Here is a 15568-nt window from a genome sequence, read left to right as displayed (position 1 = left end):
CTGTAACAGGCATGACTAAAAGGTAAAGAACAAAAGAAGAAGTTTAAAGCTACCAGATCACAAGATTCCTATACACCAATAATAGACAAACAGAGTCAAATCATGAGTGAACTCCCATTCACAACTGCTACAAAGAAAATAAAATACCTAGGAATACAATTTACAAGGGATGGGAAAGACCTCTTCAAGGAGAACTACAAACCACTGCTCAAGGAAACAAGAGAGGACATAAACAAATGGAAAAACATTCCATGCTCATGGATTGGAAGAATCAATATCGTGAAAATGGCCATACTGCCCAAAGTTATTTATAGATTCAATGCTATCGCCATCAAGCTACCATTAACTTTCTTCACAGAATTAGAAAAAACTGCTTTAAATTTCACATGGAACCGAAGAAGGGCCCACATAACTAAGACAATCCAAAGAAAAAGAACAAAGCTGGAGGCATCATGCTACCTGACTTCAAACTATACTACAATGCTGCAGTGAACAAAATAGCAAGGTACTGGTAACAAAGCAGATATATAGACCAATGGAACAGAACAGAGGCCTCAGAAATAACACCACACATCTATAACCATCTTATCTTTGACAAACCTTACAAAAACAGACAATGAGGGAAGGATTCCCTATTTAATAAATGGTGTTGGGAAACCTGGCTAACCATATGCAGAAAACTGAAACTGGACCCTTTCCTTACATTTTATACAAAAATTAACTCAAGATTGATTAAAGACTTAAATGTAAGACCTAAAACCATAAAAACCCTAGAAGAAAACTTAGGCAGCCGGGCGCAGTGGCTCACACCTGTAATCCTAGCACTTTGGGAGGCTGAGGCGGGCGGATCACAAGGTCAGGAGATTGAGACCACCGTGAAACCCCGTCTCTACTAAAAATACAAAAAATTAGCCAGGCGCTGTGGCGGGCGCCTGTAGTCCCAGCTAGTCGGGAGGCTGAGGCAGGAGAATGGCGTGAACCCGGGAGGCGGAGCTTGCAGTGAGCCGAGATCAGGCCACTGCACTCCAGCCTGGGGGACACAGCGAGACTCTGCCTCAAAAAAAAAAAAAAAAAAAAAGAAAACTTAGGCAATACCATTCAGGACATAAGCATGGACAAAGACTCCATGACTAAAACACCAAAAGCAATGACAAGAAAAGCCAAAATTGACAAATGGGATCTAATTACAGTAAAGAGCTTCTGCACAGCAAAAGAAAATATCATCAGAGTGAACAGGCAACCTACAGAATGGGAGAAAAATTTTGCAGTCTGTCTTTCTGACAAAGAGCTAATACCCAGAATCTACAAAGAACTTAAACAATTTTACAACAACAACAAAAAAACAACCCTATCAAAAAGGGGTGAAGGATATGAACAGACACTTCTCAAAAGAAGACATTTATGCAGTCAACAAACGTACGAAAAAAGTTCATCATCACTGGTCATTAGAGAAATGCAAATCAAATCCACCACGTAATACCATCTCATGCCAGTTAGAATGGCAATCATTAACAAGTCAGAAAACAACAGATGCTGAAGAGGATGTGGAGAAATAGGAATGCTTTTGCACTGTGGGTGGGAGTGTAAATTAGTCCAACCATTGTGGAAGACAGTGTGGTGACTCCTCAAGAATCTAGAACCAGAAATACCATTTGACCCAGCAAACCCAGTAGCGGTTATATACCCAAAGGATTATAAATCATTCTACTATGAAGGCACATGCACAAATATGTTTATTCCGGCACTGTTCACAACAGCAAAGACTTAGAACCAACCCAACATCAGTGATAGACTGGATAAAGAAATTGTAGCACATATACACCATGGAATACTATGTAGTCATAGAAAGGATGAGTTCATGTCCTTTGCAGGGACTTGGATGAAGCTGGAAACCATCATTCTCAGCAAACTATCACAAGAACAGAAAACCAAACACCACATGTTCTCACTCATAAGTGGGAGTTGAACAATGAGAACACATGGACACAGGGAGGGGAACATCATACACCAGGGCCTGTCAGGGGTGGGGGGTTAGGGGAGGGATAGAACTAGGAGAAATATCTAATGTAGATGACGGGTTGATGGGTGCAGCAAACCACCATGGCACGTGTATACATATGTAGCAAACCTGCTTGTTCTGCATATGCACCCCAGAAGTTAAAGAATAAAAAAAACTATCAGAAAGGCAAGATATATTACTCAAAATATAATAACATATTCATATTAAGTATTAGTTTATCATGTATTGCCCTTTCTTGGTTTCTGATATTTTGTTTATTAATTTTGCACTCATATTCACAAGTAAGATTGGGCTGCAGTTTTCCTTTGTTGTCGGGTTTTGGTACAAAGTATATGCAGACCTCATGAAACCAATTGAGAGTTTAGACTTGCTCTTTTTCAATTCTTAGAATTGTTCGATCAACTTGGTTATTTCTAATGTAACTAATTGATACAATTCAACAGAGGACCATTTGTTAACATATCAAATCATATCACACCATACCAATCCACACATCACAACATACTATACCACACCTCCTCAAACCCATCCACACCAACCACATCATCTCATACCACACCATACCAATCCATATAATACCACATCATACTACAGCATACCACACAAGACCACAGCACACCACACCATACCATACCATACCACACCACACCAATCTGTATCATACCACATCATACCATACCACACCACACCACATAACACCAAAACACATAGTACCACATCACATAACATCATACCATACCACAGCACAGCATCCCACACCAATCCACATCATACCACTTCATACCATACCATACCACATCACATAATACCACACCACACTATATCATACCATACCATATCATACCACATCACATAACACTACACACCATCATGCTGTACTATACCATACCACACTATTTCATAGTATACCACATCATACCATACCACACAACACCTAATAACACACCATACCACATAACAGCATAACATACCAAACCATGCTATATCATACCACAACAATCCATATCATACCACATTATACCACACTATACCAAATAACACCATACTATACCACACTATACCACACCACATACCACCACACAATACACCACCACAGCATACCGTACCACACCACACTGCACCACACCACACCAATACATACCACATCACACCACTCCACACCATACTGTAGAGTATAATACCACACCATACTATGCAAATGTAACATGCATTAAGTCTAAAGTATCACTTAGTGAATTCACAGCGATCGTGAACTTTATTAATTTAGTGGAGGATATGGACAAAAAGAAATGTACGGTCAATATTATACTGGTAAAATGTTGAAAACTTTCCATTTAAAATTAAGAATGAAACGTGGATGCTCACTATCATTGCTACATACAATGATACAATGCCAGTACGATTGCATTTTAGGTACTAGCTAAAGAAAGCATATGTAATGTAAAAAATACATAGCAGCAAGAAAGAAAACTATGCAAGGTCTGTAAAAGGTGAAAATATAATAATTACATAAAACTCTCATCATTGATAGATGACATATAACAATTTTAGGATCAATATATGAGTTGAGGAAAGTTGCAAGATACACATTTAACACACAAATTGAACTACATTTATATATTTTGACAATAGTTAAAAATAAATTTAAAATATGCCACTTCTAAAGACAGAAAAATATTAATCTAAAGTAAATCTAAAGAAAGTTGTGCAAGTTATCTATTCAATTTTTGTTGAACTAATTTATAAATTAAAGTCAATCTAAATCAAGATATTAGTAGGATTCTATTTACAGAAATAGAGAAGCTAATTATAAGATTTGCATGCAAATGCAAAAGACCAAGAAAAGCCTAGACAATCTTAGTGAAAAAGAACATGATAGGGGAACTTGCTTTACTAAGCATGAAGACTTATAAAGCCACAGTAAAGACACTGTGGTTTTGACTACCTAGTTGACAAATACTCCATTGGAATACAATGGAGAACCCAGAAACAGAGCCACCTAAGGATTGACACTTGTCCCTGACTAAGATGGCACGTCAGAGCAGTGGCAAAGGATGTTCTCTTCAATACATGATATAGGGTCCACTGGCTATCAATGTGGAGAAAAATGAGCTTGACTTCTAGATCATCTCAAAGAAGACTGAATTTCAGGTGCTTTTGAAATCAATGTAGAAAAAGTCATATAATCAAGTTTAAAAATATAAATTAATATTTACATGATTTACATATATTGTAAACAGGACAGCAAAACATCGACAGTGAAATAAAATGTTAATAAGTTATACTTTATTAAAATAAAACATTCTTTATCAAGAAACATCACCAAGTAGGTGAAAATGAGAGCAGTCAGTTATTTCGAACAGATAAAGCCATCACTTCCAAATTATTATACTAACTGACTTCTCCAAGAGTAACACTATTCAGTAACCATTAACCAGTTGGAAAATCTTTGTGACCTTGGGCTAAAGAAAAATTTCTTACATATGACACAACAAGCATAACAATAAAGACATAATACATAAATTGTATCAAAATTGAAAACTTTCGCTCTTCAAAAGATGCTACTAAAAAAGAAAAAAGTAAGCCATAGAAAAGGAAAAAATATTTGCAAAGTATATGTGATTAAAAAAAGAACTCTTTACAACTCCATAGTAATTCTAGTGAAATATAAACAAAATTTTGAGCAAACACCTTACAAATTAAGATATGTGAAAATTCAATAGGTACATGAATAGAAGCTCCACATTGTGACTCATGAAAGATTCAAATTAAAAACACAGTGAGTTCCACTGCACACTCAGTAGTATGACTACATTTAAAAGATTAGCAATATCTGATGTTGGTGAGGACATTGTTATGGTGAGGTTAGAAACACTATGCTAGAGAATGAAGCCAAACACAAAAGAAGGAACATTGTTTGATTTCTCTTCTATGAATGAAATTTTAGAAAAAGTAAATCTATTCTCTAGTGCCAGAAAACAGAACCAATTAACTGGAACTTGGTTGGGTGTGTATTGACAAGGGTAGTTGTTGGAATGATTAAAATATTCTGTATCCTGATTGTAGCAGTGACTCATATATTTCTTAAAACTTATTGAACTGTACATACACTTAAAATTAATTATAAATAGATTATATTTATTATATATAAATAAAATTGAGGACCAAAATAAGAACATATACAAATAATAGGTTTTAAAAGAAGTTTCAAAAGAGAAAGTGATTATATTTCTTTTTTTTTTTTTTTTTTGAGACGGAGTCTCGCTCTGTCGCCCAGGCTGGAGTGCAGTGGCGCGATCTCGGCTCACTGCAAGCTCCGCCCCCCGGGTTCACGCCATTCTCCTGCCTCAGCCTCCCGAGTATCGAGTAGCTGGGACTACAGGCGCCCACTACCACGCCCGGCTAATTTTTTTTTTTTTTTTTTGTATTTTTAGTAGAGACGGGGTTTCACCGTGTTAGCCAGGATGGTCTCGATCTCCTGACCTCATGATCCGCCCGTCTCGGCCTCCCAAAGTGCTGGGATTACAGGCTTGAGCCACCGCGCCCGGCCGAGAAAGTGATTATAAACAGAAATTCTTGTATTTTTTTCTGTTATCCAACTGAGTTACCTGCACAGCCCTCACTTTGAAGACTAAGTGTTGGACGCTGCAAATGATGGAATAAAACCTCATCTCAGGTCAGCTGCTCCAGAGAATATTGGACTATTCATCATAATAGTTATCTGGGTGGTGACCAGACATTCTGTAGAGCTCATCTTGATAAGTAATGCTCCCCAAAATAATTTGGATCATAACCCTCCATTTCTTCAGTCTGGAATGAAGTCAACAACTACTACCTGTCTGATATCATGCACCTTAGCTGCTCAGATTTCCTGTTTTACCCTTTCTTCTACCTGCATATTGGGTCATTATATGCTTTGTAACACATTTGAGTTGTCATAAACTTTATTTGACATTTGACTGCACCAAGTCATACTTTCTGCTCTTTCCCACATGCCCAGGTAGTTATTGTTGCTGCATTTAAGAGAGACACACACACACACACACACACACACACACACACACACACACACACANAGAGAGAGAGACACACACACACACACACACACACACACACACACACACACACACACAGAGAGAGAGACAGAGAGAGAGAGAGAGAAAGTTCCAAATGATTACAGTCCACAAGGAAGAAATAAATATCACAAGGTTATTATTTAAAATATTAATCTGTAGAGTTCTGATGTCTGCTAGCTACAGAATTGAATTAAAGAATACACTTAGGAAAGATGATAGGGACCACCTGATCCACCCAAACTCACCTTAGGCTTTGGCTCTTTCTTCTCTTCCTATGGAAACAGATACAACACTAGCAAAGGTGGTGTCAAGTCCTTTAATATAATTTTTCATCACCAGTGATTTAAAAGTATCAGATTTTATTTTCCCTGATTGAGACCATTACTTTATGTTTCAAATTAACCAGTGCCCTCACTTTCATAGAAATCACAGTAAAGCTCATTTAAATGCAGGATATGTGTGAAGCTATTGCTTTAGAACAATACACCTTGATCCTCTGGTTTAAATGACATCTGACTCAGTTCTGACACAGATTCTCACCGGTTGTTAAAAAGATACCCCTGTAGAAACAGAAAGAGACAAAAAATATCCCAGCAATATTGAAAATTAGGACTTAACCTTCAAAGTACCTGAAATAAATTTTTATTAAAAACTAGGCCAAATATTTGACTTCAGAAAAATAATCAGTGATTTCTCACGCCATGTTCTAGGAAAAAGCAAGTCAGTGTGGCCCTTTTTTATTTTTTCTTATTGCCTTTACCTAGTTCAGAAATGCAAGATGTCCTTTGTTACAAGACCGCTACGTTTTCTGTTTTGTTTTGAGGCATCTAGAGCAATGTCTTCCCATTCCTCCAGTTGGGCAGACACTATGGCCCTGGACTAAGTGTTAGAAAGTTACCATGTGTATTCTAGGTATATACTTTTACATGCCTTGTTGTGTGGTTGTGGAAAGGGAGAAATGGAGAAGTTCTTGCTTGCTCTTCTTTGCAATAAAGGTTTAGAAGGAGGAGTTGGTGTGGCAGCGGTATCTTACCTTAGAGAGAAAAGGATGAAGAGTGGAATGAAGGACAATTCGCACTGTTGCCATATTCTCTGAAGCTGCGGCCTGAGATTAGGTCTTAGTCCATCCTCAGAGCCCAGCACTTGGATGCTGTAAAGAGAATATAACTTACCAATCATATTCTTGAATCAGGTATTGTATCACTGCTAAATAGTATGGCAAACATCAGTAAATCCCATTTCTTCTGGAAACTTCAGTCATTTTTTCTCTCTGCTGTCAAACGAGAGGTTTGGAGTTGAGCATTTGGAGTTGAGCATTTCTCACTCAGCATCCCCACTGCCATCCCCCACCCAGTCTTTAACACATACAATTCTATGCAGGGTCAATCAGTTGAGTCTCATGCCAGGTGAGTCTCCTCTCCTTTTTTGTGGCAGACCTCAGAAAGTCTCTCTCTTGCTTTCCTTGTACACCACCACCCCTATAAGAGATTTATCCCTTAGAACACTCACCTGCAAGCCTGGTTACAGAATGTAGCACATCCTCCTCATCTCCCCACCAGAAATTGGAGATGGCACCCACATTCACCCACTGAAAAACGTTTAAGATATGGATAACTTTCCTCATTTTTCTATGGATAAGCTAAACAAAAGGAATGGATAATCTGTATAAAGTTTTAGAATTAGATTTCTAAGATATTGACCCTGGTCAATTATTCATACATTAGTCTTAATTTACAGTGGTGGCTCTATTTTAGTTCTGTTCATAGGTAGAAATACAAACTCTGAAGAAAGGACTTCCAATTACACCCTCCCTGAACCTCTCCATGCAGGTCCTTCTACTCCACACTCAGCCTTATTGCAGAGACCAACACAATACTTCAGAGTCCTTCAGGTACCTACTCAACTCATTAAAGGAATTTGCGTTGTGAGGTCTCTATACCAGGGATTCACATCCGTGGTTCAGGAACATCTAGGTTGCTTCTACCAGGTTCTTGTTTCTTCAGCCACATCCACCCAGTACTGCTCTGATGTCAGCTATTGGGATTACATTTTGGATAAATTGTTAAGAAGTTATCTGTTTTACACAGTGTTTTCTGTTGGTTTCAAAGGAAAATATTCACTGGATTCCTAAATCTGGTACTTGGTGGGAGCACAGACTCCAGAGAAATCCCATACACCTGACCAGGGGTGGGGCACTATCACCAAGCATGTCCTATGACATGACCATTTCTAGTGCTTCTGCTGCTTCTGCTACAGAATCTATCAACACCTAAAAGGTCACTTTGTGGTAACCACAGGAATTAAAAATAGAGTTGAAAGAGAGGCAGTCCATAAAACATAGGATCACTAAATGATTTGAATTGCACAGAAGCACCCATAACATCCTTAAAACTGTAATATTTATTACAGATGTTTCAAAAAGCAATGTTTTTAGAGCTAGCTTTTACACATAAGGGAAAGACAGAGCTTAGAACCCCAGGTAAAGTGAATTTATCAGGCTGATGGAACACTTGCAGCCCCACCTCACTGACTCCTGGGACTTATAACTGTCTCCCAACAACAGCAAAGATTATCTGAGCAAGACTTGGGGATTGAAGTCCTCAAATCCAGGAACTTAATATAAGTTGCTGAAACCTGGCAATTTACCATTGCCTTTCAAAACTTAATGAGTGACTTAAAATAGTTCTGGGGTGTGTGTGTGTGTGTGTGTTTGTGTGTCTGTTTGAACAGCTTTATTAAGATTTAATTCAGATATTACAAAACTTCCCCACTAAAGGTGTACAATTTTTGTTTTTGATATATACACAGAGTATCTATCAGTCCATTCTATTTTTAGATCATATTCATCACCCCTTCCCTGCAAACCAGAATCCTTTAGCAGTCTCTTTTCGTCCTAACTCCAGCTTAGCAAGTACTAACCTACTTTCTGTCTCTACAGATTTGCCTGTTCTGGAAACTTTGTTTAAATGGACTTATGCAATATATGTACTTTTGTATCTAGTTTCTGTCACATAGTGTTTTCAAAGTTTATATTGTAGCATGTATCAGTACTCAGTCTCCTGCTATGGATGAATAATATTCCATTGTGTAGATGTGCTACTGTTATTTATCCACCCATCAGTGGATGGACATTTGGGTTGTCTCCACTTCTTTTCTATTATGAATAATGTTACTCTGAAGATTCACTTATAAGTTTTCAGGTGGATATATTGTTTCATTTCTCTTGAATAAATACTTAGGAGTAGATATTTAGCTCCTCATCTTGGGGAATTGTCAAATTTGTCTAAAATTGTACCAGTATACATTCTTACCAATAGTATTTGAGGGTTTCAATTTCTCTACATCCTCACCAACACTCATAATAAGTAATCTGGGGTTTTGTTGTTTATTATTATAGTTATCATAGTGGGTATAAAGTGGTATCCCTAGTATAATTTTGATTTGCATTTCCATAACAGCTAATGATACCAAGTATCTTTTTATGTGCTATTGGATATTTGTATATATGTTATGGAGAAATAGCTATTCATATCCTTGCTCATGTTTTAATTGGGTGATTTACAATTAGTTCAATTGCAAAGGTTTTTATATATTCTGGATGCATGTACTGTGTAAAATATAACATGTTATCCCGTTTTGTAGACTGTCTTTTCTCTTCATTGATGGTATTATGTGTAACATACTCTTTTTATTTGTTTGTTTGCTTGCTTGCTTGTTTAATGAGGTTCAATTTATTTATTTATCTTGGGTTGCTTGTACTTTTAGTATTGCCTCTAAGAAACCATTACTGGATCTAAAGTCAGGAAGATTTACCTCTGTTTTCTTCTCAGAGTTTATTATTTTAGCTAATATATTTAGGTCTTTACCTATTTTAGTTCATTTTTTGTGTATGGTGTGAGGTATGAGTGGAGCTTCATTTTTATAGTTTTTATACAGTTTTCTTAGTGCCATTTGTTGAAGACTGTTTTTTCACCATTGAAAGATCTTGACACCCTTATTGATAATCCATTGACCATAAAGGTAAGGGTTTATTTTTAAACTCTTAATTATATTCTATTGACGTATATGTCTATCCTATTCTAGTACTGCTTTTTCTCTGGTACTATGGCTTGGTAGTAAGTTTTGAAATTGAGAAGAGTGCATTCTCTAATATTTTTATGTCTTCCAAAAATGCTTTGGTTGAGGTGGCATCAGAAAGATGGCAGAGTAGGAAGCTCTGGGTGCTCCTTTCCCCAACAAACACACTGATCCATTAACACTTCATGGACATTTATACCTTTTTGAGAAATCTTGAAACTAATTTACAAGTTTATGTACTCCAAGAGAAGATACAACTAAACTGACCAAAACTGGTAGGGAGATTCAGGATACGATTACCTCTTGCTAGAATCTCTATCCCTGGCACAGCATTGCAAAATCAAGATGAGTTCCCTTAGCTCCCAGCTTCCCTCTGGGGAGGAAAGGGGTTGGTTGTATGTCTAGTGCACCAACTTTCCAAGGTGGCTCCCCAGAAGACTGGCTTCTTTCTTTCCAGCCCTAAAACTCAGACAATATCAGCACAATTTAGCCACGTGAAAGGGAGTAGAGACAGAAGGTTGAGCTGATGGACATGGTAAATCTTCTCACTTGGTTAGCACAGAGTGCTGCAGATTAAAAATCCCATATCTCAGCTACATGCTGGGGAGACAGTTGATCCATGTATCTCATGTCTTAATTTATCCAGGGCTGTCAAGATAATTAGCATTGTCTTCCTGGTCTTAGAACTCTGAAGGGTCCAGCAGAGTCTGGCTGCCTGAATGAGAATGGAGAAATAGAGATGCAGATTTAGCCTGGTAAGCACCAAAATCCACCCCCACCCACCACAAAACCAGCTCAGCACAGATTAATCAAACAACAACAACAACAACAACAACAGCAAAATACCAACAGCTGCCTGCTTCTCCCTAGAAAGAGAAAGAGTTGTTAGAGGCTCCAGAAGCTCTGGTTTGGCTTATTGCTGGGAAACTTCTTCTCTACAAAGTCGGTTTCTGAAAACTGGATGAGGTATCTGCTTTGTCTAATATACAGTCACCAATGAAGAGTTTCAAGAAAATGAGGACCCAGGCAACGATATTTTAAAAAAGCAACAAGATAAATCTCCAAAAGCAAACTCTAATAAAAATCGTTTATATGATATATCTAACAGATAACTCAAAATAACTGGCATAAAGAATCTTATTGATATCAAAACATACATAAACAAAGTGAGACTGCCAACAGAGATGCAACATATTTTAAAGTACCATATAAAAGTCATAGAACTGAAGTACAATAACTTAACTGAAAATTTTCTGAAAACCATAAGAGAAAAGCAATTTATCACATAAGGAAACATCAATAATACCACCAGTGGATTTTTCAGCAGAAACTTTATAGGTGGTAAGAGAGTAGGATTGCATATTAAAAATGCTAAAAGTAAAGAACTATCAACCAAGAATATTATGCCCTATGAAACTACCCTTTAAAATTGAAGGATAGATAAAGATTTACACAGAGAAAGAACAGCTGAGGGAGATCATCACTACTAGACATGGCTTAAAAATGCTAATGTGAGTTTCTCAAGTTGAAGTGAAAGGACACAATACAGCAAGACAGTAGCCTAAGAAGTATGAAATTCATTAATAAAGGTTAATATATAAAAAATGCAGAATACAATATTATTGTAGTGGTAATGGTTTTAAATAATTATTAATTCTAGTATAAAAGTTGAAATGTAAAAGTATTAAAAATGACTATAGTATATGTTAAAAGAGTACATACAAATTATGACAATGGTAACATAAAGTATGGGGAGAAAGTTAAAGTTTAGAGTTTTTGTATGTGATTGAACTTAAGTTGTTATCAGCTTTGGGTGTTATAACTGTAAGATATTGTATGTAAGCCTAAAGTAATGATAAAATAATACCTATAGAAGTCACACAAAATGAAAAGAGAAAGAAATCAAAGCACATCAATGCTAAAACTCAAAAATGGGAAAAAGAAAGAGAGAGAAAAGCAGACAAAAGAATTATGAGACAAGCAGAAACAGCTAACAAAACAACATTACTAAATCCTTTTCTCTCAATATTACTTTAAATGTGAACTCCTCAATAAAAAGATATAGAGTAGCTGAATGGATTAAGATAAACAAGACCACACCATATATTATCTATAAGAAACACACTTTAGCTTTAAGAACACACATAGACTGAAAGTAAAGGAAAGGAAAAATATTTGTAAATAATAGCAAAAACAGAATAGGGGTAGCTAAAATTATTATATCAGACAAGATATATTTTAAGTAAAAATAATCAATGAGAACAAAAGGGCATTACATAATAATAAAAAGTCAATTCTCAAGGCAGATATAATTGTAAATATATAGGTACCTAACATTAGAGTACCTAAAACTGTAAAGCAAAGAGTGGCAGAACTGAGGAATGAAATAGATGACAATGCAATAATAGACTTCAATAGTACTCTTTCTATAATAGAATAGTCAAACTTTTATATGGACTCACAATTACCCTACTACTACAGCCAAAGGCACCATAAGGAAAGAAACAATAGTCCTTGCATTCCTGAGATAAATTCCACTCAGCCTTGGATGTAATTTTTAACATGCTGCTGGATTTGGTTTTCTAGTACATCAGTGAGGATTGTTGTGTGTATATTCATAAGGGATAGTACTTTCCCAGGCTTTTTTCCATGTTTTTATCTGTTTTGATATCAATGTAATATTGGGGTCACATAATGAGTTTGGTAAAGATCCATTCTTTCCTATTTTTTGGAAGATTTTGTGAGAAATTGGTGGATTAGTCTGCTTAGGATTCCATAAAAAAATGAGAGACTGACTGACTTTAACAAAAGAAATTAATTCTCTCTCAGTTCTGGAATTGAGGATCATATGATCTAGTTGCTTGCAAATTCATTTTCTCGTCAGGGCTCTCTTTCTGACTTGAAGGGTGACTTTTAAATATGTCCTCCAATGGCCTTTTCTCTGTGCTTACAGGGTAAGAGAACTATAGCAGGTTCTCTGTTGTCTCCTTTTATAAGAACACTAATCTTATCAGATTAGGGCCCCATCTTTATGTCTTCATTTAACCTTAAATATTTCATTACTCCAAATACAGCTATATTGGGGGTCAGTGCTTTGACCTGTAAAAGCTGGGTGGATCCATGTATTCAGTTCATAACAATTGCTCTCAGTTCTTCAAGTGTTTTGTAGAGTTCACTCGTAATGCAAAATGTACCTGGGCTTGTCTTTGTGAAGTTTAAAAATTACTAGTTCAATCTCTTAACATTTTTCTAGATGTATTCTTATTTTCTATTTCTTCTTGAGTCGCTTTGTGTTCTTCATGTCATTCTATAAATTTGTCTATTTTATCTAAGTTTCTAATTTGTTGGCATTCAGTTATTTACAGTATTGTCTCATAATACTTTTTTCTCTAAGTTGGTAGTGATGACTTTTATTTCATTCCTAATTTTAGTAATTTGCGTTTTACCTCTTCACTTCTTGTTGAGTCTAAAAGTTTATAGAGTTCATAGATTTTTTCAAAGAACTTTTGATTTTTTAAGGATTCTATTATTTTTCTCTGCTCTATCTTACTTTTTCACTCAAACCTTCATTAGTCCTTTCTTCTGATTGTATTAGATTTTGTTTGCTCTTTCTGTTGTTGTTATTGTTGCTTGTTTTCTGTTTTGTTTGTTTTTTGTCATTGTTGTTGTTGTTGTTGTTGCTTTGAGACGGAGTCTTGCTCTTGTTGCCCAGGCTGGCATGCAATGACCTGATCTTGGCTCACTGAAACCTCAGCCTTCCAGGTTCAAGGGATTCTCCTGCCTCGGCCTCCCGAGTAGCTGGGATTACAGGTACCTGCCATCACGCCTGGTTAATTTCTGTATTTTTAGTATAGACAGCATTTCACCATGTTGTTCAGGCTGGTCTTGAAATCCTGAACTCAGGTGATTTGCCCGTCTCAGGCTCCCAAAGTGCTAGGATATCCTAAAGGCTTCTGAAGCTCTATTAATATTTATTACTTTTCTTCTCTGTTCATCAGAGTAGATAATTTTAATTGACCTATCTTTAAGTTTACTGATTCTTTCTTCTTTAAGCTCACATATGTTGTTGCTCTCCCATATAGTAAGTTTTTAATTTTCTGTATTGTTTATTTTGAATACAGAATTTCTTGTTGGTTCTTCTGCATAATTTTGATCTATTACATGACATTTTGAACGTAGTGAGACATCATGTGATGTTGTCCTTTAGTTCTCTAGGCATAGTTTCCTTTAGTTCTTTGAACATATTTATAATTGTGAATTTAATATAATTTTCTAGTCAGTGAAAATTTGGGCCCTCTTAGAGACAGTCTTAAAAATTTTGTTGCTTTGCAAGTCTCATAAATATAATTAATTGTTCAAAACTTCACCTTTCAATTTATATAATGTGACAACTCAAGATTTTATCATACCCCCTCTTTTATAGACTTTGATGTAGTTGCTGTATTTCTTGTCATTGTGGTTTTTTTTATTTTGTTTTTGTTGTTGTTAATGTTTTGTTTTTGTTTTTATTTTTCTGGCCGTTGTTTGTTTGTTTAGTCACTTTCCTGGACTAATTCTTTAAAGACTATGTTCTTTGCAATGTGTAGGCACTGAAGTTTCTGCTTAGTTAGCTTGATGGTCAGCTAGTAATTGGCCAGATATTTTCTTGAGTGTCTTGAACAAATAAGTTTTCAACCCAAGGACCTACAATGTTGCTGTATTCTTTACACATTTAATTTATGACTCTGCCTTAGCCTTCACTTCCTACTTGTACAAGACCCTAAGGTCAATTAGAGATGAGAGGTAAGAGCTTATACAGCCCTGAATAGATATCTCTTTCCCAGGTCTTTCTTACACATTTTTTATTAGGCCCTTGTTTTCTGTTGGTATCACAGGTTAAAAAAGTGCTCTAAAAACAATGTTTTCCAGAGCTGTGATGTTGATGCTATATAATGGGATTTTTGAGGAGCTCTAAGCCTTTCCACACTAGGAGTAATAAGACTTCTAGTTTTTAAGGCTTCATTGACACTGGGAAAGAGAGATGGGAAGAGGTCAAGTTACAGAGCCACATACCTCTTTATTTTTATTCTGGTACAGCAGGATTTTTATGAGTAAATGCTCTTCAGATTGCTGGAAGCCTGTGATTAATATCCAGAGTTCTGATAAAGTTTATTTCAAAACATTTTGAAAATGTTTTTATTACTTTTATGTATGAGCATATTTATATAAGTTCCATGCATCAACATTCTGGAAGTCATTCCCAGTACTAGCTTCTGTGGTCTGTATATTTAATGTGGAAAGAATTAAATTTCAGAAAATTTGACAGATTCAGAAGAAATATCATTATTGTGATAGGGAAATAATGTAAAGTTATTGGTATTTAATTTCCCTAATATATAATAAAAAATTAATAGCA

Source organism: Theropithecus gelada, chromosome 3, assembly GCF_003255815.1.
Source record: "Theropithecus gelada isolate Dixy chromosome 3, Tgel_1.0, whole genome shotgun sequence".
NCBI lineage: Eukaryota > Metazoa > Chordata > Mammalia > Primates > Cercopithecidae > Theropithecus > Theropithecus gelada.
Note: the sequence above shows the minus strand (reverse complement) of the source record.